Below are 27,886 nucleotides of genomic sequence, written 5' to 3' on the forward strand. Positions count from 1 at the left end.
GTTCTCTTTCAGCAATATGAGCAGTAAGTCACAAAACCCAGAGTGTGCTTCTCTTAGAAGCGACTCCTATAGCTTCCTCTTCTCCCCATTTGTAAGGCAGAACCTGGTCACCTCAGCTGCCCGACCTTCCTTCGCATTTCCCACACTCTAATCCCCCAGCTTGTTATCACCAACAGACTTGTCTTCTTTACTGCACAGGGAAGGAAGAGCAGTGAATTTGGATGAGAATCCCCACTCTGGCACCTCTTAAATTTATGAACTAGGAAAGGACACTTATCTGAACTTTGGTATCATCTGTAAAATGGAGATGGTCTCATAGAGCAATGGTTAAGATGAAAGATTAATGTGCCTAGCATAATGCAGAAATGGAAGCCTGCCCGAGAGGGTAGGTTTGAGCAACAGCCCACCTGGAGTCCAATCCTGTCTTTACTGTTTTCTCTGTGTTACCCAGTAGAATGATCTAAGCTCCTAGGCCTACAATTCTTCATCTGTAAAGTGAGCATAGCACTATCTACCTCACAGGGGGATTATGTGGCTTAAATATAATACTACTTGTAAAGGCCTATAGATTGTGTCTGGAACAAATCACACAAGAAATTCTCACTTTTATTATTATTCCCAATTCTTTTTCACATCTTAATTCCTCTCCCCAGCATTCAAGTTCTACCATACTTTCAATACCTCTTCCCTCTCCAGCTTTATCCCTTGACCCAGCAAACACTCTAAGACCCATTCATTAGACAAATGGGAATCACTGACCTTCTCTTGACACATACAGTTTGGTGCTCCAGGGGTCCAAAAAGCTGCAGGCCCTGACTGCTGTATGGGACTCAGTAAAGGGAACAGTCTCACACCCAGAGTGCCATCACTGATTCTCTCTGCTGGAGTCTTCTCCTCCAGACCTGGTTGAAATGCAGCCTTAGCTCTTCCCATCTTCCTGACAGCCCATTGTAAGACGTCAGGCCTTTCTACTTTAAGAGCTCTGCTGCCAATCTTTATAGGGAAACAGAGACTCAAAAGCCCAGAAAGGCTCTTCACTCCCATGTTGACTTTAAGGCTGTGATCTCAGGTTGCATCTCTTGATCTTCTCATGATGGAACCTAGACACTTCCTCAGGTGCCACCTTCATGTGTTTTTGGAGGTTCACCAATCTACCAAAGATGTTTCCAACTCCTCTTAGAGGAAAGAGGTCTGAACATAACATCATAGCAAGTCAACCACAACCTGTCTGCTTTGAATGATGAATTTGGCTTTCTGAGACTCGATCTACTGGTGACTCCCTGAACTTCTGTCTATGGCTAGGAGCATGAGGTGTACTTTATTAATGCTCATGTTCTCCTGGGCAAAGCCTGTGTCTGTGTGTAGAGCAGTGAGCAGATACGTAGCATGGCCAGGGCACAGTCCAGCTGCCCTACTTGTTAGCTCTGTGAGAGCAGGCAAGGTAGGCAATGACCCCTACACATGCACATACCCTAGCCTCAGATTGCCTTCCTCCCACTTCTAAAATGAGTTCAATCTTACTAATGCATATCTCACAGTATTTCTGTGAGAATGAACTTAGAGGATACTTGTCCCTACCTTAGGGCACTCAATAAATGCTTCTCAAAACAATAGGAAATGAAAGTCATCACCATGTTAAATTACAACCAATGCTTACTGTGCTCTTTTAACTGGCACTTTAGCTAGGTGAATGACTGGCATCACTTTTCAGAAATGATTCTTATCTTTATCCATCAACCTTTCAGGAATGATCAGGGTTGCCTGCATCAGCTCATGACTCACTCTGATTGGTGGTGACTCTCCCTGGTGACTGCACTTTGAGCAGTGTTATTCAAACAGCATGCTCTCTCCAGACAGATAAAAGTGTGTCCTCGGTTCACCTACAAAGAAGTCCAATCAACCGGCCTTCTGTCAGTGGAAAGTTGAGAACAGGTCCTTCTGGTAAGAACGTTGTAATCAATGTCTCATCAATTCCCAGGACTGGTGTAGAATAAAAAAGTAAAGTAAGGACAGTGGGTCCAACAATGTGAGTGGACATTATCTAGGGAATTCTGTGATATCCTGAGTTTTACAGTCATGAATCTTAAGACGTTGTTCAGAAGAGAATTAAAAACCTGTTTTATTTCAAAATTGTTATAAATATAAATTCATTAAGTACTGGATGATAAATTGAATGACAAAAGACTGTCCATACATTATTAAAGGCTAAACTTTGAGATTTGCTCTTGAATAATAATTTCTGTTTAACATATTCTCCCTATTCATTTCTCAGTAACACTTGGATATTGGCAAAATTGTTGCACATCTGTTGTTTGACTCCCACAACACTCCTAAAAATGACTACAGCAGGAACTAGGAAAATCATCTTGCAAATGAGAAAACTGAGATTTGGCAAAGTTAAGTCACTTGTTCTGGGTCACTCGGCTGGTAAATAGTTCAAAGATCTTGACTTAGTAATTCCAAGAGCAGGGCTCTTGCCACTCCCCTCCCCCAAACCTCACCTCTCCCCCACCCCTGAAGTGGTCTCTGCATTCAGAGCTGTCTGCCTGCTTAAAATTCAGTGACTTCTACAGTATAGTTAACTTTGGTTCATGTTGAATCTTCAATGTCTTCTCTCCACGGGATTAGCCTTTCTATAATTCTCCCCTTGTTTGATAGCATACACATGACAGAAAGCTCCTTAGAAAGATAGATAATTTAAAATGGAAACATCTGATAAAAAGTGTCATTTGATGATTTCTTCTGAAATTACTGAGTTCACAGAATACAGAAAGCACATGTAGTTGAAAAAATTCATCTTGGTGGCAACAGGAAGCCTATTCTTGGCCTGACTTTTGAGAGTGTGTAAGCACACATGCACACGTGTGTGTGTCGGTATGTGGGTGTGTGTTAATGCGTGAGTGTGGGTGGGTGATGTGTGCACGTGTTTGTGTATGTACATGCACATGGATGTGGGTGTCTACACATGGGTGTGTGTATACACACGTGAATGCTCAGCTCCCAGCATTTGATAAATGAGACCAAAATCAGAGGTTATCATATCATTTATCAGTAAATATCCTTTTCAAAGACAACTAACTTTCCTTGAGCACTTTCCTATACATTATTTAATTTACCCTCTAACATCCTGATTGCTCTGAGGCACTGCAAATTATTAAAATTCTAAAATATGCTCAAACATCTTTGGAAAATCAACTGGGGCAGTTCCCTTTTAAAGCATCACAGGTTTTTAACTACTTTGAAAAAATTATTTACCCTTGTCTTAGTCATCTAGTGCTGCTATAACAGAAATACCACAAATGGATGGCTTTTAACAAAGATAAGTTTATTCTCTCTCAGTCTAGTAGGCTACAAGTCCAAATTCAAGGCATCAGCTCCAGACGAAGGCCTTCTCTCTCTGTTGGCTCTGGATAAATGTCCTTGTGATGCATCAGTCTTCCCTTGGTCTGGGAGCATCTCAGCACAGGAACTCAGGTCCAAAGCACGCGCTCTGCTCTCAGTACTGATCTCTTGGTGGTATGAGGTCCCCCACTATCTGCTTACTTCCCTTTCCTTTTATCTCTTATAAGATAAAAGTGGTGTAGGCCACAACCCAGGAAAACTCCCTTTACATTGGATCAGGGATGTGACCTTAGTAAGGTCACCCTAATCCTCTTTAACATAAAATCACAATCACAAAATGGAGGAAAACCACACAATAGTGGGAATCATGGTCCAGCCAAGTTGATACACACATTTTTGAGGGGACATAATTCAATCCATGACAAACTTTTTGGGGTTTCAGATTTTTATAAGCATGCACTAAGTCCTACATGTGTGCACTTGCTGTTTACTAGTTGAATCAACAATGCTAAGGATTAATAACCGCTTCTTAATTCGAACAACCTCAACTCCTTCTTTCCTCTCTTCCCTGCCATCAACTCTTTCCTTTGTAGCCAGTTGGGTCCCAGTTTTTAGAGAGAAACACATGATTTCTTAAACAGTTAAAGACCTGCCCCCTTTTTAATTCAAAAGACACCAAAATGTAACCATGAAGCCCCAGAATCCCAAAGAGGGCTAAGCTAGCAGTGATTGGATCTACTAGACAACAGCATTAGTATGTGAACCCAGTTCCTTCTCTCACCTATACTGGGTGACTCAGTCATTTCACTAACAGACATAAAGAGAAAAGGAATTCAATGATCAAAGGGGTTGGGTCTTCTATTAAGCAGATTTCCTCATAGAACAACTAGGAAAGTGATACAGAATGTGGATGACACATCACTTCTATACGTTCAAATTTAATATAGAGATGAATGGAATTGTGGAATGCACTAGACTGGGGTCAGAAAACCTGAGAATGTTAAGAACCTCTCTCACCTGCTAGAAATGTGGACTGGGAAAGCGATAACTTCTTTGGACCTGGTCTCTTCATCTCTAAGATGAAAGAGGTAGAGCCAAGAATGTCTGAGGTCATTGAGGCCTAGTGTATCCAGAATTACGCAAGTAAATACTGATCCCAATGATCAGCTTTTGGATGTATTATGTTAGAAAGAAGAAACTTTCTGTAAATGAGAAGGCAACTATGGACAAAAGTTAAAATTTTCACAATAATTATGTATTCAGATCATCAACAAGACAAATAAGTGATAGCCAAGGTGAGTTCGTAGGAGGTAAAAGCAATAAAGTTCTAGAAAACATCACTCCCCAAACTCTGCTTTATCTGCCCGTTTCCTCTCCCAGAGCCTTGATGGGAAATGAAGACCATGCCGCACTATATGAGGCCTAAAACCCTGAGTGTATACAGTCTATGGGCATGGGACAAAGGGACCTTTACAGTGCTCAGAAGTCGTTAAACTAGAAGAAGTCTATTTCTGCTAGAGTCTCCAGAATACAAAAATCATTTCTGGCACTCTGGCAAATGCTGACTTACCCCAGGATTGTGCATGTTCCACAGGCTTTAAGAGATACAGATGCTGGACGGTTTGGTAATTGTATAACTGGACATGAGCAGGGACATGAAATTTAACAGCTAAGAGAAAATGTCAATATTTTAAAATGGGCATGACCCTCACAGTTTGACTCCCATATAATATGGGATTATATATATATATACATATGTCAATACACACACACACATAAAACCCCTTTTAAGATTAAAATGGAGACATTTCAAGGTATGTCTGAATAAATTTCCATTATAAGAAGCATTTTAGCAGACAATTTGATCTAATTTTATGTTAAAAATCAACAATACTTCATTTTTATTCATCTGAGACCTCTTTTGAAGTTGAAAACATGTGCAAAAAGCTGAATATGTTAGAGCTGAAAATTTGCATTTTGTGCTCCAGTTGATCAAATTATCCCAGGCATATACAGCAGTCTGGGAAAATGATTTCTTAGCCTATGAAGGCAATGTGTTTAAACAAGTCTAGCCCCTAAATGGAGAATAAATATGTTGAAACTCTCTTTTAAGAACTATCTATATGGGATCGAAGTGACAACCACAACTGGAAAGATTAGATAGGAACCTTAGGGAGTAGGGAGTTTTTGTTAATGGGAAAAGTAAAAGGCGGTGAGAATGGTTGCACAACTCAAAGAATATAATCAATATCACTGAATTTTACATGTAGAAATGGTTGAATTGGTGTAGGTTTTGCTGTGTATATTCTCAACATCAACAACAAAATAAATTTTTAAAAAATGTCCTGAAAACAAATCAGAGTCAGTTAGAAATGCATCAGTCCTGTCATTGCTTCTGACATTGTAGGAATAGGAATAAAATAATATATTTTAAATTTGGATTATTCTTTTACTGGATATCTGCTATCCACTTATTTCCCAACAAAATTGACATTTTGGGGAAGCTACCTACCTCCAAAATCCCACCATTTTTCTTTTTTCTGCAGTTAGGAAGACCAAAGAGCTTGAACTGGAAAGGTAAAACAAGAAGATGAGAATAGTCAAAGAGTGCAGGGCAATGAAAAACCCCTCCATTGTGTCACAGAGTCAAGGACTGCTCTGTTTCATGGACTTCCTGGGCATCAAGAAGTTTTTAAATCCAGATTCTTGTGTGCCAGAGAATGTGTCCCCAGTCCTGTCTAGAATACTTTCTTGCCCTGTCTTGAGGCAGCAAAGCAGAGTTGTCCAAAGTGGGTTCAGTGCTCCTTGTTCTGTCTCTTTACCTTAAAAACTGAGTCACTACATGGCTTAATCTTCAACTTCACAGTCTATGAATTGGAGATGGTAACAGGATGGTTTGTGAGAAATCAATTCACTAACTCACATTAAGTGTCTTGCACAATTCGCGTTGTAATATATGTGACCATTAAAAAAAGAAAAGAATAACAGGTCTGGCCCCACCCTAGCGGTGCTGATTAACTGATCTGAGGTAGGGCAGGCATTGGTGTTTTTCAAAAGCTCAATAAATGCTTCCCATGTGACACTGCTCTGAGGAATCTCATTTATCTCTTTGACTTAACAACCAACTATAATTTCACTCTACCACCCATCTGTCACTTTTTCATACTGTAGTGGTTTGCTTATTGCTGTGATGCTATGCCACCAGTATTTCCAATACCAGCAGGATCACCCATGGTGGAGAGGTTTCTGCGGAGCTTCCAGACTAAGACAGATTAGGAAGAAAGATTTGGTGATCTACTTCTGAAAATTAACCAGTGAAAACCCTATAGATCACAACAGAATATTGTCTGATATAACACTGGAAGATGAGCCCTCTAGGTTGGAAGGCACTCAAAATACACAGAAGCAGCAACAATGGACACAAGCATACCAGTCATGAAGATGGGGTAGGAACAGTCAATGTCATTATGTTCTGCTGTACATGGGGTTGCCATGAGTCAGAGCTGACTCAACAGCAGCTAACAACACAGTAATAATCCCACTATTCTCAAATAATTATTTCTAGTCCAAATCTCTCTCACAGAGCTCTAGTTTCATATGCCCTCCAGGTTAATAAATATTTTTTTATAAATATTCTCAGGTATTTCTTTATTCTGTCTCAGTTAATGGCCTTGCTAGTGATCAAAGGACCCCAATCACAAGATTAGAATCCATCCTCTATCCTTCCTTCCACCTCACCTTTGTGAAATTCCTCATCACATCCTGGCAATGGTGCTTTCTTAGGCTCCATTAGTTGGGACCTTCACCACCACCTCCACTCATTGATTTTGACTGACGTTGTCTAAAGTTTCATTAAAAAAATGATAAATAAGCTTAATTTCCAGAAAGAGAAGCAAGTCTATTATAATATCTCCAACTTCGTGGCACTTCTATCCATCCATGGAGATTTACCCCACATTCAAATGCTATGAGGACTGGTCTCTGCAGCAAAACTGAGTGCTTTTCCTCCCAACACTCTAGAAAATATCTATACATTTCTTATGGACCATATAGATATGTTTCTTGTTAAACTTACCACATTTTGCCAAAACAACTTGCTTGAATTTTTCCCTCATGAGAATATGCGGTTTTCAGAACAAGAACCAAGACTTAGTAATTTTTGTGTTTGTGTACACTATCAGAGTGCATTAACAAAATCTCAATAATCATTTTTGGAGTAAGTGAATACATTGAAATTATATATTTTTACACATGTTCCCATGCAAATCTACAAAAAAAGAGTAAAGAAGAACCAAAGACATCAGGAATTGAAAGAGTAAAGTAATTATAAAAAGGCAGAGCTGAAGGATCCTTAAAAACAAAAACCAAACCATTGCCATCAAGTCGATGGTCATTCATTATAATCCTTACATTTTACAAAAGTAGAAACCCAGAGTCTGAAAGGAGTGGTAGCTCACTCAATGTCACTTAAAATAACCAAGCAGAAGAGCCAAGAGTCAGGGCCATCTTCTGAGCTACACACAGTCCCTTTTTCTTCACCTGATGCCTGTTGGAGCATCTGCTCCAACTTCCCTCCAATTCAGCGTGGAGATGGCATCCCTTAGGGACTGGGACATCAGATGGAATAGCTCCTGAGCCAGATTCCCATTTTATGACACTGGAAACTCTGGTGTAAGAAAGTACTGCTTTGTGCCATCTACAGAGCTGATAAACAATGGGGCTGTGGAGCCAATGAGAATGGGTGGTGAGAGCAATGCTGCCAAGGTCACTGATCTGGTCAAGGTCACTGTGCATTTTCATGATCCTCCAGGTCACATGTCTTCTCTCCAAGAAGAGCAGCTTTGCTCAGCACCTGGAAGTATGCAGGGGGCGGGGGCAGAGAACAAAACCTTAAATGCAGGAGAATTGCTCCATTTTCAAAGAGTGCTGCTAATTCCCAGAAGTAGGCATGACACAGCACTGTTGGTAAAACGTCCATGCAGCAAATGAATGTTAATTGTCATTGTGTCTGAGTATGCCAGATTTCTCCCAAAAGAAGTTCTTTGAGCAAAAATAAATTTTGAAGCAAATGTGGTTATGTTTGAATTGGAGCTCTGCCCCTAGAATACTATTTTTACACCTTGATTCCTTTGTTCTAGCCATGACATTTCTGATGTATTTATGTATGTGCTAACTGTAAGGACTAACCACTTCAAAGAAATGCTAAATCTGTTCCAGAAATGCCATGCAGTTCTGATTAAAATGAGATCAAGTTTTCTACATTATTTCGAGCTTTTTAGGGGAAACTCATTGTTCATCACACTTGGATGTGCCATGTTTCCATTTATATTTTAGGTTAAAGTTTTGTTTCTTTTCTAAAACCTCACAAATAAACCACAAATTTTTAAAATGTGTTTTGTGTAAAATATGCTGACAATCACAGCGTGATTTGATGTAACAAAGGACATGAAATAAAAATAACATCTCAATATGATTTATAGAAAATATAGGTACTTAGCAGGTTCCTTTGATAGGTGGCCAGTAACTGAATTTTTGAAAGCTATTTTTAATCAATAATCTATACACAGCTCCCTGACTAAATTAACAAAACATTCAAAAATGCAATAACCATCGCTGGCAAGGGTGTAGTAGAAGTGGCACTTTGTATATCGGTGAGTCAATGACAGTGTAAATTGACACAGAATATTTTGAAAGCAATTTGGCAAGAAGTGATGTCATTTAACTAGGAATTACAACTTCTGGAACTCTACCCTAAGACGTGTAAAATGTGGGAAAATATATGTGCGCTAAGATGTTTCCTTACAGCCTTGTGGTTAATGGAGAAAACTGGAAACAACCTAAAGGCCCAACAACTGAAGAATTTATGTCAAAAGCAACATAAGAACATAATATGAAGTCATTTTAAGTAATGATAATAAAGGCTCTATACTAATAGAAAATGCCCTTATGTGATGGTGAAACATTGTGATTCACTTTGCCTTTGACTATAAAAATTCTGTCTTATTTTTTCAAAGAAAAAATTTCCCCGTCCTTCTGGCAATTCAGTTAATTGTATCTCTAAAGGGTCCTCTATTGTGGAATGTTCTTGTGTGGTGTGCTCTCCTCATGTCATAGTGGAGACTTTCTCAGTTTTGGGGAGCTCCGAGCAGGTATTGGAGATAAGAATAAGTCAGGACCAGCAGGCATGGGATCTGGAGGGCGTGAGAGCCCCTGAGATCTCATAATCTAAGCAGTAGAGCGGAGGCAGGCTTGACAGGGGCCTAGGCCAAGGGCCAAATGTCCTGACGGAGGGCTATAGAACATGCTGGTCAGACCTCAGGGGCTGTGTCTAAGCTCTCAGGTTATGAAAACACGGAGGCCCAGGCCAGAGAAGGATACCAACTGTAACCAGGACAGGGGCTGGGGCTTCCAAAGTCAGCTGTCCATGAGCAGGAGAACTGAGATTAGCAACCCAGAAGGCCAGTAGGAAGACAGAAAACATTCAGGGGTGACTTTCACCCCAGCACCAGGCACAGGTTTGTGAGCAGCAGACCCTTTCCAGAGCACACTGGTGGTGAGGAGTAAGCTCTTAATGTATTCCTCCCTCACCTGCTCACACTGATGCAGGCCAGGTGAGGCAAAGCCCACTGGAACAGGTAATGAGCTGGCAACAGAGTGGCATTGTGACAACAGGGCTGCCACCCAGGCTAGTTGATTCATAGGTGACTGTTGTTATGGAGGTGGTACGCACAGCAGGTGGTGATGCCACAGGCAGAGCTATGCCTACCTCCCTGGGCCTTGTCCATCCCAAGCAGCCCCAAGGCAAGTGATTCCCAAAGCACTGGGCTGGTGCTGATGGAGGCTCCTGCAAGTACAGTTGTGGCAGGGACAGCACTGATTTGTGTGCAAGAACCTTAATAACGGTCTCTGCATTTAATCCAGTCATAGCATTTGTAAGATTCATCATAGGACATTTTCTAAATAAATAAAAAGATTTAAATTACATAATAGTGAAAGATTAAAAAGCTTAAATATACAACAAAAAAGAAGAGGTTCATTGAATGGTGATACAAATGCTGATGAACCATTATATATGGACAATAAAATGTATTTTAATAAATATTTTATAATAATATAAAAATTAATAACATATTTTTAAAAATCAGAATAAAAATTACATTTGTCATTTGTGTGTGTACGTGTATATATATTACACATATACACATACGTACATTATGTATGTACATACATGTATGTAAAAGCATTCACAGCAGACAGACTAGATGAAAATTCACCAAAAAAAAAAAAACCAACTGTACTTACTTATTCATGAGTTATTACTGGACTTATATATATACATATTTTTAAGCTATGTACTTTTTGGTAGGAGGAAGAAAAAAATGATAAATATTCAGCTTGTAATGCCTTCTTTCTCTGGCAAAAATTAAGCAACCACATTAAAAACAAGCAAAGAGCTCAGCTACCACCACTGACGGCTCTGACAGGGATCACAATAAGGGGGCCTCAGACAGAGCTGGACAAAAATGTAGAAGAAAATTCAAACTCACAAAAAAGGACCAGACTTACTGGTCAGACAGAGACTGGAGAAACCCTGAGAGTATGGTCCCTAGATACCCTTTTAACTCAGGACTGAAGTCACTCCTGCGGTTCGCCCTTCAGCCAAAGATTAGACAGGCCCATAAAACAAATAAAAATACACATAGCTCAACCGTGTATATGAGACTGAATGGGCACACCAGCCCAGGGGCAAGGATGAGAAGGCAGAACGGGACAGGAAAGCTGGTAACGGGGAATCCAAGGTAGAGAAAGGGAGAGTGTGGACATGTTGTGGGGTGGGCAACCAATGTTACAAAACAATATGTGTATTAATTGTTTAATGACAAACTAATTTGCTCTGTAAACCTTCATCTACAGCACATTAAAAAAAATAATATTAATAAATATTTCTATCCAGGTTGCAAAACTGTATAATTATTAAATCTCCAAATCTAATTTTGTTGAAACAAAATAAAGTCACATTATTTTCAGCCTACACTAAACATGCAATCTTCTTAAAACCCTACACTTAAAATGAATTTTTCTGGCTTGCTTTAAAAGAAAATGCTTGTATCTCTTTTATGAAGAATTGTTTTTAGTGTTTCAAAGAAAAATGTAATATTGTTTTCCTATTTATTTCTTTTTAAAAAGTTCATTGAGATAAAATATATAATTCAATAATAATTTAGGCAAAAATTTTAAAATCATAAGGAATGCACTTTTATGTGAATAATACTATTAATAGTCTATGATAAATTTATAACTCTAACAAGAAAAGTATAACTTTGAATGCACCTCTGTTCTGCATAATCTTTTTTTTGGCATATTCTTTTATCAAATACACGCATTGAACACCGCCTAGGTGAAGGGTAAATAAAAATAAACAAGATTTACTTCTAGACCCTGAAACATTGACTGTGTCTGACCTAGATGATTCTGATCTGTGACATTTTTAGAGGAGGGAAGAGCAAGCTCATCCTTCTCTGGCAGGACTTAGGGGGCCTCATTTTAGCAGAAGAAGGGGGGGGAGTCTCCACTGGAAAAGAGACATTTGAGCTGAGGCTTACACGCCTAAATTGGGAAGCTTTCCAGGCAATGTTATAGAAATACGTGCCATAATAACTTACCTAGGAAAGGCTAGAGTTTGATGTTTCTGCACAATGGGCCCGCAGGAAGTGGCTGAAAGCAGAGTGGAAGCCAAAAAGAGGGTTGTTCTCAAGGCCTATGAAGCTCTTATGGAGGAGTGTGAACCATCTGCTACTTCCCTCCCAGCTCTCCTGCACGGCGCACTAGAAATTGGAGCGCACTTGGTGGCAGGCTGCGTTCATACAATTTGTTCATCTAACCTCTCTCTTCTTTCTCTCCACTCTGACTCCATGATCATTTTCTGCTCAATACACTGATGCACCTTCCCTTCACAGGGCTACTCTTTCAGAGTCTGTTGATGCTAACTAGTGTTCTCATTCCAGGAACAGCCTATGTATGAGTAATCCTGCAATAGACTTCACTTGTGTACACCTCCATGACCTTGACCTGCCACCCCTATGAACAAGACAGAGGCTCCTATGAGCAGCCCAGGGTCCTTTCGGCTCAGCCACACCAACAGTAGGTGACAACAAATTGCTCTTTGTTGTATGTGAACACTGCATGCCTCAGTCATGCAAGAAATGGCCAGATAAATATGAAAGTTCCCAGGGAAGCTTCAGACCAAACAGAACTTGAAACTCAATGCCACGCTTAGAACACTAAGTATAGGCATATCTTCTTAGCTCATTAATTTTATGCAAACATTTTTATAGGGCTCTTTTTCTTCTTTACTGAAGTACAGCATAGAAAAGAGAAACCAGCATAGAGTATTAGCACTTCATCTAAAGGGGTCTTCATGTTCCTCCCCAATCATTAGAACCCCTTCCCAAACATAACCACCATCCTGACTTCTCACACCATGAATTGCCTTGCTTGTTTTGAGCTTTATATAAAATTAATGGAGATGCATTCTTTGGTATATGGCTTCTTTCAACATCATGTGAGATTCACTCAGGTTGTTCAGTTCTATGAAGAGACCACAGTTTATTCATTAATTCTATTCTAGATGAGTATTTGGCTTCTTTCGAATGTTTTGGATACTGTAACTAGCACTACTCTGCTCATTCTATCCATGTCTTGTTGAACTTATGTACACATTTTTGCTATTTATATACTTAGGAGTGGTGTTACTGGCCCATATGCCTGATTTAAGAAGATACTTCCAGTTTTCAAAAATATTTGTACCAATTTACACTGAACATACTATACAAGCATTACTGTTGCTCCTTATGTCTGGGAACACTTGGTATTTTTCATCTTTTTCATTTTAGCCTTGCTGATGGGTGTGTGTGGGGGTATCACACTGTAGTTTAAATATGAATTTCCTTGATAATTTATAAAGGATTGATTTAATATATTTATTAGATATTTGAATATTCTCTTTTGTAAAGTGTATATTTAAGTCTCTTGATTAGTTTTCTAAATATTTGTGTCTCTTTCTTAATGATTTGCAGATGTTCTTTATATATTTTGGATATACTTCCTTGGTTCGTTATATTGTAAGTGTGGCTCACCATGTCACTTACTTGAAGATGTCTTTATCTACACAGATGTTCTTCATTTTAATGTACTCAGTTTATAGTTAGTACATGGTAAAATACCCTTACTAAGAAAACTTTCCTTGCGTAAAAGATATGAAGGTACTCTACTATGTTGTCTTCTAGGAGCTCTTTTATTTACCATTCACATTTAGATCTTCAGTCCACTTGGAATTTATTTTTGTGTAAGATAGCTGTTATGGATTGAATTGTGTCCCCCCAAAATGTGTGTCAACTTGACAAGGCCATGATTCCCAGTATTATATGGTTATCCACCATTTTGTTGTCTGACATAAGCATCCTATGTGTTGTAAATCCTAACCTCCACAATGTTAATGACGCAGAATTAGAGGTAATTATATTAATGAGGCAGGACACAATCTACAGGATTAGGTTGTATCTTGAGCTAAACTCTTTTGAGATATAAAAGAGAGAAATGAGCAGAGAGGAGAGGGACCTCATACCACCAAGAAAGAAAAGTCAGGAGCATAGCACGTCCTTTGGACCCAGGCTCCTTGTGCTGAGAAAGTCCTAGACCCAGGGGAAAATTGATGCCAAGACCTTTCACCAGAGCTGATGGAGAGAGAAAGCCTTTCCCTGGATCTGGCACCCTGAATTCAGATTTCTAGCCTCCTAGAAAGTGAGAGAATAAATTTCTGTTCGTTAAAGCCATCCACTTGTGGTGTTTGTTATAGCAGCACTAGATAACTAAGACAGAATTTGGTACTGAGAGTAGGGTGCTGCTGTAACAGATACCTAAAATGTGGAAGTGTTTTTGAAACTATGGATGAGTAGAGGCCGGAATAGCTTTAATGTGCCTACTGGTAAAAGTCTATTTTGCCTTAAAGAGACTATTGTATTGGGATTAGGGACATCAAAGGCAATTCTGGTGAGGACTCCAAAAAAAGTGAAGGGAGCTGTAACACCAGAGAGTCTGCAGATGGAGAGAAGTAGCAGCAGAGAAACAGCAGCAACAGAACAAGTAGAGAGGTGCCAGATGGCATGGGAGCCAACCCATGGAGCAAGAGAGCTGAGTGAGTGCCTTTGCACAGGGGACCTCCTGATGGAGTAGGTTGCCTCTGGGCACTTATTGGTGGAGCTAAGCTTGCTGACCCACAGAGCAAGAGAGCTGTGTCCCTTCTGGCTGAGTGGGGTGCCTGCAGGCACTTATCAGCAGAGCTAAAGAGCTTTGTGACACTTGCCTGAGCAGGGCAGAGGCCAGGCCAGCCCAAGAGGACCAAGGGGCCAAGGAACCAGGAAACAGAAGTTGAAGAGACAAGGAGCACAAAAACCAGAGCTGCGTCAGTCTCAAAGAGTAGAGCCATGACCTCTGGAGTCACAAACGGTGAGGTCATGGCCTCTGGGGTTTCAAAGGGTGGAGCCCCAGCCTCCTAGGTTTAAAGAGTCAGATCTTCACCAACTTGTTTCTGGAGTGTGGGGCTGCCATTCACAGATGTCAGTGGAATGGAGCTGGATCCGCTGCCCAAAGCTGAGTAGGCAGGGCCACCATGCCCAAGGGGCAGAAGAACTGGGCCTGCCAGAGCTGCAGATGTAGAATCACTACTCAGACTGACTAGAAAAAATGGGATCACCCAAATCTCAGGGAGCAGAGTTGCCATCCCAGTGAGCCTGAAAGGCAGAGCTGAAGCCCAGGGCCAAGGGTCCTCAACACAGAATCCAGAGAGTGTGACTAACAGCCAGAGTCTGGAGGGTAGGGCCATTGCCTAGATGATCTCAGAGAACAGAGGATTATTTTAAAGCCTTGAGAGTTAACGTAAATTGTTCTGCTGCACTTCAGACTTGCTTGATGCCCATTATCTCTTCTTTCCCTCCAATTTCTCCCATTTGCAATGGAAATATCTACCTTGTGCCTCTTTCACCATTGTACTTTGGAAGGAGATAACATATTGTAGATTTCACAGATCAGGAGGAATTTTGCAGAAGATGAAATTTTAGAATTGGAGTTAATCTAAGACTTTTGGGCTGATATGATGGAGTAAATGTGTTTCACATATAGCAAGGATATGAATGGGGAGGGGGGCAAAGTGTGGAGTGTTATGGATTGAATTGTGTCCCCCAAAAATGTGTGTCAACTTGACAAGGCCATGATTCCCAGTATTGTGTAGTCGTCCACCATTTTGGGATCTTACATAATTATCCTATGTGTTATAAATCCTAACCTGTACGATGTTAATGAAGCAGGATTAGAGGTAGCTATGTTAATGAGTCAGGACACAATCTACAGGATTAGGTTGTATCTTGAGTCAATCTCTTTTGAGATAAAAAGAGAGAAACAAACAGAGAGGAGAGGGACCTCCTACAACCAAGAAAGAAGTCAGGAGCAGAGCATGTCCCTTGGACGTGGGGTCCCTGTGCTGAGAAGGTCCTAGACTCAGGGAAAAATTGATGCCAAGACCTTCCACCAGAGCTGACAGAAGGAGAAAGCCTTCCCCTGGATCTGGCACCCTGAATTCAGACTGCTAGCCTCCTAGAAAGTGAGAGAATAAATTTCTGTTTATTAAAGCCGTCCACTTATGATGTTTTTGTTATAGTGGCACTAGATAACTAAGACAGTAGGAGTCAAGTTCCATTCTTTTTTTCTCCCCATGGTGATATTAAATTGAACCAGAATTAATGTTTTAAAAGACCATTCTTTCCCTCCACTGCTCTATAGGATCACTTTTGTTATAAATATTCTTACATATATGTATCTATTTCCAGATTCTCTATCTTGTGCCATTGGTGTTTTCCTCTATACTTTTGTGAATACAGCACTGCCTTAACTACTACATTTGTATGTTATAACCTTAATGATCATGGAATGCATTCTCCTAATTGGCTTTTCCTCTTTAAGGTGTCTTGGCAATTCTGAGCCCTTTGTAATTCTACTCAGATTTTAGAATCAGCTTGTCAATTTCCACCCCAAAAAAGCCTGCTGGGATATTGATTAAGATTGCATTGATCTACACATCAATTCTATCAATTCTTGAATATCTTCAAATTTTTCCAATACTTTAATTTTAAAAATGTTCCAAGTCATAAAGATGGTATATCCCTATATTTTTTAGATAGGCACAAATTTATTGCAATAGTATTTTATAGTTTTCTGTGTAGAGTTGTTTATATCCTTTATTATATTTGTTCCTGGGGAAGTGGTATTTTTACGTTATTATGTAGGGTGTTGTTGTTGTTAGTTGAAGTCAAGTTGGTTCTGACACAGAGCAACCTTCTGTATAACAAAATGTTACCCAGTTCTGCATCATCTCTTAATGATTGTTGGTATGTTTGAGTCAATTATTACGACTATGGTGTCAGTTCATCTTGTAGAGGGTCCCCTCATTTATGTTGGCACTCTATCAAACATGTTTTATTTTTCTAGCAATTTGGCAGTCCACAGAAAGTGAACTGAAGTCTCACCATATTCATTTCTAAAGTACATTATGATTGTATTTCTTCTAAGACTGATTTGTTCATTCTTTTGGCAGTCCACAGTACATTTAATATTCTTCACCAACACCACATTTCAAATGTATTAATTCTTCTTCTGTCTTCCTTTTTCATTGTTCAGCTTTTGCAAGTGTATGAGGCACTTGAAAAGAAAATAGCTTGGCTAAGGTGCACCTTATTTATCGAAATGTCATCGTTTCTTTTTAAAATTTTAAAGTGGTCTTTTGCAGCAGATTTTCCCAATGCAATATGTCGTTTTATTTCTTTGCTGCTGCTTCTATGAATATTGATCATTGGTCAAGTAGAATGAAATCTAGACAACTTATATTTTTTCTCCGTTTATCATGGTGTTGTTTATCAGTCCAGATGTGAGGATTCTCATTTTCTTCACGTTCAGGTGTGAACCCTACTAAAGGATATAGTCTTTGACATACATCAAAGGGCTTCAGGTTGTCTTCATTTTAATAAGTAAGGTTTGTTATCTGCATTTCATAAGTTGTTAATGAGTCTTCTTCTAATCCTTTTGCCACATTGTTCTTCATATATTCCAGCTTTTAGGATTATTTGTTCAGCATACAGATTGAATAAGTAAGGTGAAAGGATATATCCCTGGTACTCATTCTAAATTTTAATTTTTAATTTTTTGCTTCTGGACATAGAAATACAATTGAACTTTTATCTAATGATACAAAATTAATATTACTAAACTCCTATGTTGATTCTAAAAATTTACCTGAAGCGTCTTTCAGATTTTTCATATGTACAACCATGTCATCTCTGAATATAATGATTGTTTTGTGTCTTCCTTTTAATCCATGTACCTATCATTTCTTTTATTTGCCTTATTATGGTTGGTAGGCTCCCCAATAAAATGTTTGACAGAACTGGTGACAAACAGCCTTACCTCCTTTCTTATATCCAAGGGAAAGCTTTGATTATTTCCCAGTTAATTATGATGGTTGCTGAAAAAATGTAATTTTTTCTATCAAGTAAAGGAAGTTCTAGACTATTACTAGTTTCTAAGAGTTTTATCATAAGTTGCGGTTGAATTTCATCACATTTTTTTTCTGCATTGAATAAAATGATAATATGCATTTTCTCTTTGTATGTTAATGTGATGAATTACTTTGATTTTCAAATACAAAATTAATCTTCCCTTCGTGTAATAAATCAAGCTCCACTAAAACCTGTTCAGAATCATAGCAACATGCAAGTCTCCACTGATACACAAGTGGTTGTGCATCAGCCAGAAACTGAACCCAGTTCTCCCGCATGAAAGGCAAGAATTCTACCACTGAGGATGGCTTTATATTTCTTAAACCTACATTTGTATCTTTCAGGAGTGTATTCCAATTTTATTATATATGTTTTGAGCATTACTTCTTAATTTTATTCCTAAGTAACTTATCTATTTATCTGTTTTGATAGAAATTACCTATCCATTCTTTTTTTCTCAGTAGATTTTATTGAAAATTTGTGTTGAATTTTATCAAAGATGTTTTCAGCATCTAAACAGATGTTCACATAATTCTTCTCCTTAGATGTATTAATAAGGTGAGTAACAATAATAGATTTTCTAACGTTCAACCGTCTTTGAATTAAGCTATAAAAGTATTTGGTCTTGGATCATTACCCTTAATTGCTTATTAAATGATATTAAATTCTGATTGCAAATATCTTATTTTGGATTTTTGCATTGTTATTTAAAATTAATATTGGTTTGTAAATTTCTTCTTTATGCTATTTTTATGAGGTTTAAGTATTTGTGACGGTTAATGTTATGTGTCAATTTGGCTTGGCTATGATTCTCAGTAGTTTGGCAGACACTGTGTAATCATCTCCCATTTTGTGATCTGATGTGAGCAGTCAGTCAGTTGAAAGGGGAAATTCCTTGCGTGTGTGGCCTGCATCCAGTATACAATGGATGTTCTGGCAAAGCTTTCTCTCAACCCTGCAACTGATATCCAGTACTTGGGATGCAAGCCAGCAGAGGCCTTCAGTCTATCACCCGACCTCCAGATTTTGGATTCACCAACTGCCGCATCCCTGTGAGCCAACAGAGGCCTCCAGCCTGTCACTTGACCTGCAGGTTTTGAGTTTGTCAGCCCCTGCAATCATGTGAGCCAGCTGAGATCTTCAGCCTGCCATCTGACCCATGGATTTGGGACTTGTCAGCTCCCACAACTGCATGAGCCATTTCCTCACAATTGCATGAGCTACTTTCTTGAAGTAAATTTCTCTCTATACATCTATATATGCTTCACTGGTTTTGGTTCTCTAGAGAACTCAGACTAAGACAGTATTATTGCTGTATTTGCTTCATAAAAAGATCTTAGAAATATCTATTTGATCCCTATAAGTTTGGCCGAATTCTCCTGAAAAACGATTTGGGCATGATTATTTTATGTGAGATATTCCTTGATAACTTTCTGTAGTTATTCTGTGGAAATTGGTCTTTTAAAGCATTCTAAAACTACTGGGATTGATTTTGGTAAACTGTATTTTTCAATAAATTATGCATTTTTTAATATTTTCAATTGTATTTGCATAGAGACACACAAAGGAATGATTTTTAAAATTTCCTCTAGGCATTCTCTCTCTCCCTTTCTTTTCTTTCTGTGATTCCAGTTACATGTGTGTTAGATCTTCTACACATATCCGTATAACTCCTGTGTTCTTTTCTGTATTTTTTTTGTCCTTTTTTTTTTTTTCCATCTCTTAACTGTAGCCAGTCCATTGCCAAACCCATTCTTTGAGCCCTTGATTTCTTCTAGGGATGTGTTAAATTATAAAATAGCCACTTGGTATTGTCCTAAAATATTCCGTTCTTTGTTTTTTATCTTATGGAATACACTAATGTAGTTGTTCTTAAGTCAATCTATTATGACTCCATTATTTCAATTTAATATAAGACTTTTTCTTTTTTTCTGTTGCATCCCTTGCTTTTAGATTGCATTGTTTCTGCCTGCAAACACCTAGTTATTTTTTATTGATTCACTGACATTGTATATGAAACATTGTACAAATAGTTTGAGGCCTAGAATGACTTTATCTTTCTCCAGAGATTATTTGCATTTACTTCTGGCAGTTGGTTTTGGACATTAGCAATCTACAGATAATTCCACTTCAATCAGGGATTGAGATGATTCCTAGATGGGCCTTAGTCCCAGTGAGGACTGACCAACTTCTGGTTAACACTCACCCCAACAATGTAGCCCTTCAAGACTCAACCCAAAGCTTAGATGGAAGGATTAAAAGTGCTCTCCTACCCCGGTCATGGGAGACTCTCAATACCTCTGTTCAGCTTTTCAGCCTTTCAGCTACATCGTCTATAAGTGACAGGTACCTAAGGGGAAATTGTCCCCTAATTCTGGCTTTCCTTCTGGTCTCCTTCTTCCCCTGAGTATTAGCCCTCTATTCTTCACTGCTTAAGGTTACTTCTCCAACCTTTCGTCAAATGTTTCTTATATTTTTCTCAGGAGTAATTGTCTGAATTACTGAGTCTGCTATTATTGCAAGTGGAACTTAATTTACTTTTGAATCAGACATGTGTACATCGTGGAGTATGATAAGATTTCTAAAATAGATCATTAAGATCATTAAGCTTCAAAGCAACATTGTGTTTGTGGTCCTCCACTTTAGGTGACACACCCACGCTTGCATGCTATACCTGTTTACCCATCCTCTCCCTTTGGGGATAATTCGGTAGAAAAGTTTTAGAAACACTGGCATTGTTTACAGAAGTTAAAGAAGTCCCAGCTGACTCCAGAGTTTTTTTTTCCAGAGCACATCACTTAACATCCATGATATGTTCCATGAAATAGTACATTATGTGATTTAGATGTTGTATGAAAACCTGGGTCCACAGCCCAAGGGCTGCTGTGTGATGCACACCAGGCCAGGTTCCGCTGAGGATGCCTCACAGCCCCATGAAGGTCATGGTGGCGAGGCTCTTGGCATAGGCCTGGGCAGCAGGGGAGCGGTCTTGTGACCTGGAGCCCCTAATCCAGCTTGGCCGCACGATACCTGCTGACCTTGGTGCTTGGGAGCAGGATTGGGTGCTCAGTCTTCCCATCAGCAGGGGTCCCTGCAGGTGGAGGGTGGTGGTGCAGGCTTGCTGCTGAGTCAGGCTGTGGACATCCCCTGGAAGCATGCCAAACCACGGACATATATGCAGTGGGAAACGGACATTATGCAGTGCATGACTGTAGTTGAGACAAAGGAGTTTCTGTTTGCAGACACAGAGAAGGTGTCACAGCCTGTGTATGAGGAATGGTCTGGTGGTTGGAAAGAGCAGTGTAGTTGACCATGAGTCCAGAGAAAACAACTGCCTGGACACCTGGACATACTCTTTCCAGGAGATAATTCCAGAAGCTCAAGTTAATAGTATCCAAAAAGTGTTCAGTTTAGGAAATGATGTGTTTTTAGGTACACAGAAAGCATAGAGTGGAGAGATCCTGCTATGATACAACTATGCCAATGAGTTTTGTAGATTGGAAAGATGTGCCTTGCCGTTGGAGATTCCTTGTAAGCTACTTTGAGGTAAAATAGGAATCCGCCACATTCTAATGGGTTTTAATTTAGACCAAGACCAAAGGGCAGATTTAGCCCTGGAGAGATGACCTTGACTTTACAAATTGGTACCGGCAGGCTGTGACTCTTCCCACATGCAGACAGTTGTGCTGGGCCACCCTGCTGGGCCACTGGGCTCACTGTGCCCTGATTCCTCATGCATTCTCCTTACTCTCTCAGTCAACAACTGACTGTTATGGATTGAATTATGACCCCCTAAAAGATATGTTGAAGTCTTAACCCCTGGTACTTGTGAACACAGTCTTGTTTGGAAATAAGATCTTTGAAGATGTTATCATTTAAATTAACTTGAAGTCATGGTGGAGTAGGATTGGTCCTAATCCCACATGACTGATGTTCTTATAAAAGAGGGGGAGACACACAGAAACAGAGAGAGAGTGGAAGGATGCCATATGATGCAGCAGCTACAAGCCAAGAAATGCCTGAAGCTACCAGAAACTAGAAGAGAGGCCTGGAACAGATTTTTCCTCAAAGTCTCAGAAAGAATAAACATGGCAGACTCCCTGAATTCAGATTCTTAGATGTCAGAATTGAAAGAGAATAAATTTCTGTTCTTCTAGGAAACTAAGACACTGACTATATTATGAATTCAAGAAAATAAAACTGTGATACCATGCAACCTGATTTTATGTGCTTCTTGCTGTGATGCAATAGAAAGCAGACAGGACAATACATCAAACATTCTTGCCAAAAATCAAACCTGAGTATGTTCAAGCCTCTAGATTTAATTATCAGCTTACAGGAAAAACAGAGGACAGAGCAACGTGTTCTTCAGCACCACGGGGGATGCCGTCAGCCAAGTCCACAAAGTAGGATTGAAAACAAGCAAAAAACACAAGTACAAAAGCCCAGGTTTCAAAGAAATAAATGGCAAGAATAAAAAAAAAAGGGAGAAGATAATGTAGAGCAAAAGGGAGTTAAAAGACATATCAACCAAGTACAATGTGTGTCCCTTGTTTAGATTTTGATTCATACAAACTGAAAAAAAAATGTTTATAAGACAGTCAGAAAAATTTAAACACTGATTTGTTATTTGATAATATAAAAATGTTAATTTTTATTAGATATGATAATAGAATTGTGATTATATTTTTAAATAGTATTCAATTTTACAAGTACATACTGAAGCATTTAAAGATGAAGTCTTCGATGTGTTTCAAATAATCAAGTGTGGGGAGAAAGTCAGTTGTGGTTTGGATGGAACAAGATCCTTCATATATTTGCAACTGCATAGTGAGTTCAGGGGTATTATGCTCACCACTCCTCTTTTTTGTATACATTTACGAATTTCATAATAAAGAGTTTAAAAAGGAAAAACGAAAGAACAACATAGTAGGATAACAACAACCAACAAACCAATTGCCGTCAAGTTGATTCCAACTCTTGGAGATACCACATGTTGCAGAGTAGAACTGCACTCCGTGGGGTTTACATGACTGTGACCTTTCAGAAGCAGATCACTAGGCTTTATTCTGAGGCAACGCTGGTGCATTCAAACTGCCAACCTTTTGCTTAGTAGGTATTATAGATTAAATTATGTTCCCTCAAAATGTGTTGAAATCCTAACCCCTATACCTGTGGATGTAATCCCATTTTGGAATAAGGTTTACTTTGTTATACTATTGAGGCCATTTCCATCATACCAATCACTTTTCAGATATAAAAGATTAGATTTGGCACAGAGAAATGAAGACAAACAGCAGAAGATAGATGTCATGTGGAGAGCTTCAAGGAATGCCAAAAAGAACTCTAGAGAAGCTGAGACAAGGATTTTCTCTGAGCGCGGACGAAGAGAGTCTTCCCCTAGAGCTGGCACCTAAATTCAGACTTCCAGCCTCCTAAACCATGAGAAAATAAATTCCTGTTTGTTAAAACCACCCACTTGTGGTATATATGTTATAGCAGCACTAAGAAACTAAGACATTAGCCCAGCACTTAAAAATTGTGCCACACAGGGACTCCTACAATAGAATAAAGCTCTATTAAACTACAGAATTTTATGGAGCATTAAAGAAAACTAAGGAACTTGTATATATTCTAATGTAATTAAATCTCCAAAACATATTGTTAAGGGGGGAAAAAAAAAAACACACATGTGGTAGAATGATACATCCAGAACCCCTTGAGCTCATAGCATGTGGTTACAGAGTTCATGTAGGTTGATAGACACTACTAAAAATGTCAGAATACATGTAAAACTATTTACAGGGGTTACCTCGGGAGGTAGGGATTTGGAAGGGTGAGGTAAATGGGAAAAGAATGATGGTCAGTCAGTTTTATCAATAATATTTTGTATTTAAATAAGAAGAATGTATTTGTGTATCACTTGTGTAATTGCAATTGATCATAAAACAACTAAAAAATAAAAGAAGTCAGGGCAGGAAAACAGCCATACTAAGCAAAGTATCACTCTTGCCAGAAACATGGTGGTGGGGATGGCAGTGGTGTCAATCAATTAGGATGCACTTGGCTGTACTTAACAGACATGTGACTAAAAGTGGCTTAGAATATATGGGAATTTACAAACTCCCATAAAAAGAAAGTCCAGAATTGAGTGAGTAGTGCTCAGACTTATTCCACTTAGTGCCACAATGATGTAAGAGCTCCTGGGCTGTTTCTTCATGATTCTCTTAGTATATTCTGCATGGATTTAAGATGGCTGCCACAGCACCACAATTCCTCCCTATAGTGCCAAGGTGTGAGAAGAGGAGGAAAGTGAAAGAAGTTCTCTTATTTTATCAGGAGGAAAATGTTTTGCCAAGGCTTTATTTCGTCCCAAAAAAGATCTTCTCTTCAGATCCTTTGGCTGGATTTGTTTCACATTCCCATGTCTTAATTGCAAGGAAGGCTGAGAAAATGGATATTTGTCAGAAGTAAGGAAGATAGAGGAGCATGGATGCTGTTTAGGTAACCATCAGATGTCTAATGAGTGTGTGTGTGTGTATGTGTGTAAATTTTCTAGTATCATAAGGTGGCCTCTGAATTAATCTTAAGTGTTATATTTGTTAATTAATTTCCAGGTTGCTTGTAATTTTTGTGTTTTTGGAAGGAATCTCATTTGATTTAAATTAAGCAGTATCTTTAGAAGGACAGCTACTAAGTAACATGGGTTTACATAAAATTTTCATTACAGTCCCATTGGCCATGAAGGTTGCATGCACAGGACTGAACTGTTATGGATTGAATTGTGTCCCCTACCCCTCACCCCCCAAAATGTATGGAGGTCCTCGCCCCTGTACCTGTACATATGACCATATTTAAAAATAGGGGTTTTCTTTTGTCATGTTAATGAGGCCATACCAGAGTAGAATGTGTCCTAAACCTAACTCACTCTGCGTGGTATCTTATAAAAAGAGCAGGATAGATGGATAGACACAGAAACACATACACACTGGGGAATATACCATGTGAAGACAGACTCACAAGGCACATGCATATATAAGCCCAGGAACGCCAAGGATTACAGCAACCACTAGAAGCTGAAATAGACAAGGAAGAACATCTCCTTAGAGCCAACATCATTAATTCAGACTTCTAGCCTCCTGAACTGTGAGAAAATAAATTTCTGTTTTTTAAAGCAACTTGCTTGTGTGTGTGTGTACATGTGTGTGTGTGTGTGTGTGTGTGTGTGTGTATGTTTTGTTACAGCAGCACTAGGTAACTAATCCTGCATCCAATCTGACAATTAAAACTACAGTTACTTTTTTCTTCAGTCATTTAAGGAGATCTCCTCAGGGGTCCTTATTCCTATGGATTTGTTTTAGAAATTTTTAGTAGCACAGAGAATAAGAAAAAAAAAAAAAAAAGCACTCAGAATCCCAGGCTTCTTCAGACAACTCTGAACATTTTTGCATAACTCATTCCACCACATTATGGTGGATTATTTACGATACATTTTCTGATTTTAAAAGTATTACTGTTTCACAATAGATTTCTAAATCATCTACAGTGAAACTGTAATACTTGTTAAATCTAGCTAGACAATATGTATATATGTATATATGTATATATATGTGTGTGTTTATGTATGTATATGTAGGTGTATATATACACTGTTGTTGTTAGGTGCCATCAGGTAATTCTGCCTCATAGAGATCCCTGTGTACAACAGAAAGAAACACTGCTCAGTCCTGTTGCATCCTCACAATCCTTATTATGCTTAACCCCATTGTTGCAGCCACTGTGTCAATCCGTCTTGTTGAGGGTCTACCTCTTTTTCATTGACCCTCTACTATATATATACATACACACATATACATATATATACACAAACATATATACACATATATGCACATATATACATACACACATACATATATATATAACAAGCCCGGGTGGTGCAGTGGTTAAGTACTTTGCTGTTAACCAAAGGGTGGCAATTCTAACCCACCAGCTACTCCGAAGTAGAAAGATGTGGCAGTCTGCTTCTGTAAAGATTACAGCCTTGGAAACCAGATGGGGCAGATGTACTCTGTCCTATAGGGTTACTGTGAGTCGGAATCAACTCAACGACCATGATTTTATATATATATATACATATATATAACAATATAATATAACCATTGGCTTGAAATTTTATTACCAAGAGAAAGACACGGTTACAATGCTAATGTAGTTTATTGTGGTTGATTTTCAATGTGAGTGTGTTTTTGACTATACATACAGAATACTAAGTAACTTTCCACAATGCACCAGCTCAACTGCACTCAGGGCAAAATGTGTGGCCAACTCTTATATACTTATTATCATGCAATTTTGCCTTAATTCTCATACCATTTGGTTTCTTTGTTCATTTCTCCAGCTTTATTTCTTGTTTTATTTCAAATATCTTGGAATATCCTGAAATGATTTCTAGAACTAAATGAGATACAACAATATTTTATATACACAATATACCAGAAAAATGAGGAATTTACTACATATAAAATTTTGTAGTCTAAATTTTGCTAACTGATAATATAATGAAAATGTAATGGAATGCCTAAAGATTGATATCCTAGGCGTTAGCGTACTGAAACGGGCTGGTATTGGCCATTTTGAATCAGAAAATCATATGGTCTACTATGACAATTTGAAGAGGAATGACATCACATTCATCATCAAAAAGGGCATCTCAAGATCTATCCTGAAGTACAAAACTGTCAGTGATAGGATAATATCAATACCCCTACATGGAAGACAATATGACTATTATTCAAATTTGCACACCAACCACTAAGGCCAAAGATGAAAAATTAGAAGTTTTTTTTAGCAACTTCTGCAGTCTGAAATTGATCAAACATGCAATTAAGATGCATTGATAATTATTGGTGATTGGAATGCAGAGGTTGGAAACAAAGAAGGATCAGTAGCTTGAAAATATGGCCTTGAAGACAGAAATGATGCCAGAGATATTAAAAAACGCAGGAAGCATCAAAAGAAGATGGAAGGAATACACAGAGTCACTATACCCAAAAGAACTGGTCAATGTTCAAACATTTCAGGAGGTAACATATGATCAGGAACCGAAGGTACTGAAGGAAGAAGTCCAAGCTGCACTGAAGGCATTGGCGAAAGACAAGGCTCCAGGAATTGACAGAATATTAACTGAGATGTTTTAACAAATGGATTCAGTGCTGGAAGTGCTCACTCTTCTATGCCAAGAAATCTGGAAGACAGCTATGTGGTCAACCAACTGGAAGAGATCCATATTTATGCCTATTACCAAGAAAGGTGACCCAACAGAATGCGGAAATTATAGAACAATATCATTAATATCACACGCAAGTAAAATTTTGCTGAAAAATCATTCAAAAGTGGCTGCAGCAGTATACCAACAGGGAACTGCCAGAAATTCAATCCAGATTCAAAAGAGGACATGGAACCAGGGAATGAGATTTGCTGATGTCAGATGGATCCTGGCTGAAAGCAGGGAATACCAGAAAGATATATACTTGTGCTTTATTGATTATGCAAAGGCATTTGATTGTGTGGATCATAACAAATTATGGATAACATTGTGAAGAACGGGAGTTCCAGAACACTTAATTGTGCCCATGAGGAACCTGTACATAGATCAAGAGGCAGTTGTTTGAACAGAACAAGGGGATACTGTGTGGTTTAAAGTCAGGAAAGGTGTGTGTCAGGGTTGTATCTTTTCACCATACCTATTTAATCTGTATGCTGAGCAAATAATCCGAGAAGCTGTACTCTATGAAAAAGAATGGGGCATCAAGATTGGTGGAAGAATCATTAACAACCTACATTATGCAAATGACACAACCTTGCTTTCTGAAAGTGAAGAGGACTTGAAGCACTTACTGATGAAGATCAAAGACCACAGCCTTCAGTATGGATTACACCTC

Source organism: Trichechus manatus, unplaced genomic scaffold, assembly GCF_000243295.1.
Source record: "Trichechus manatus latirostris isolate Lorelei unplaced genomic scaffold, TriManLat1.0 scaffold00155, whole genome shotgun sequence".
Lineage (NCBI taxonomy): Eukaryota > Metazoa > Chordata > Mammalia > Sirenia > Trichechidae > Trichechus > Trichechus manatus.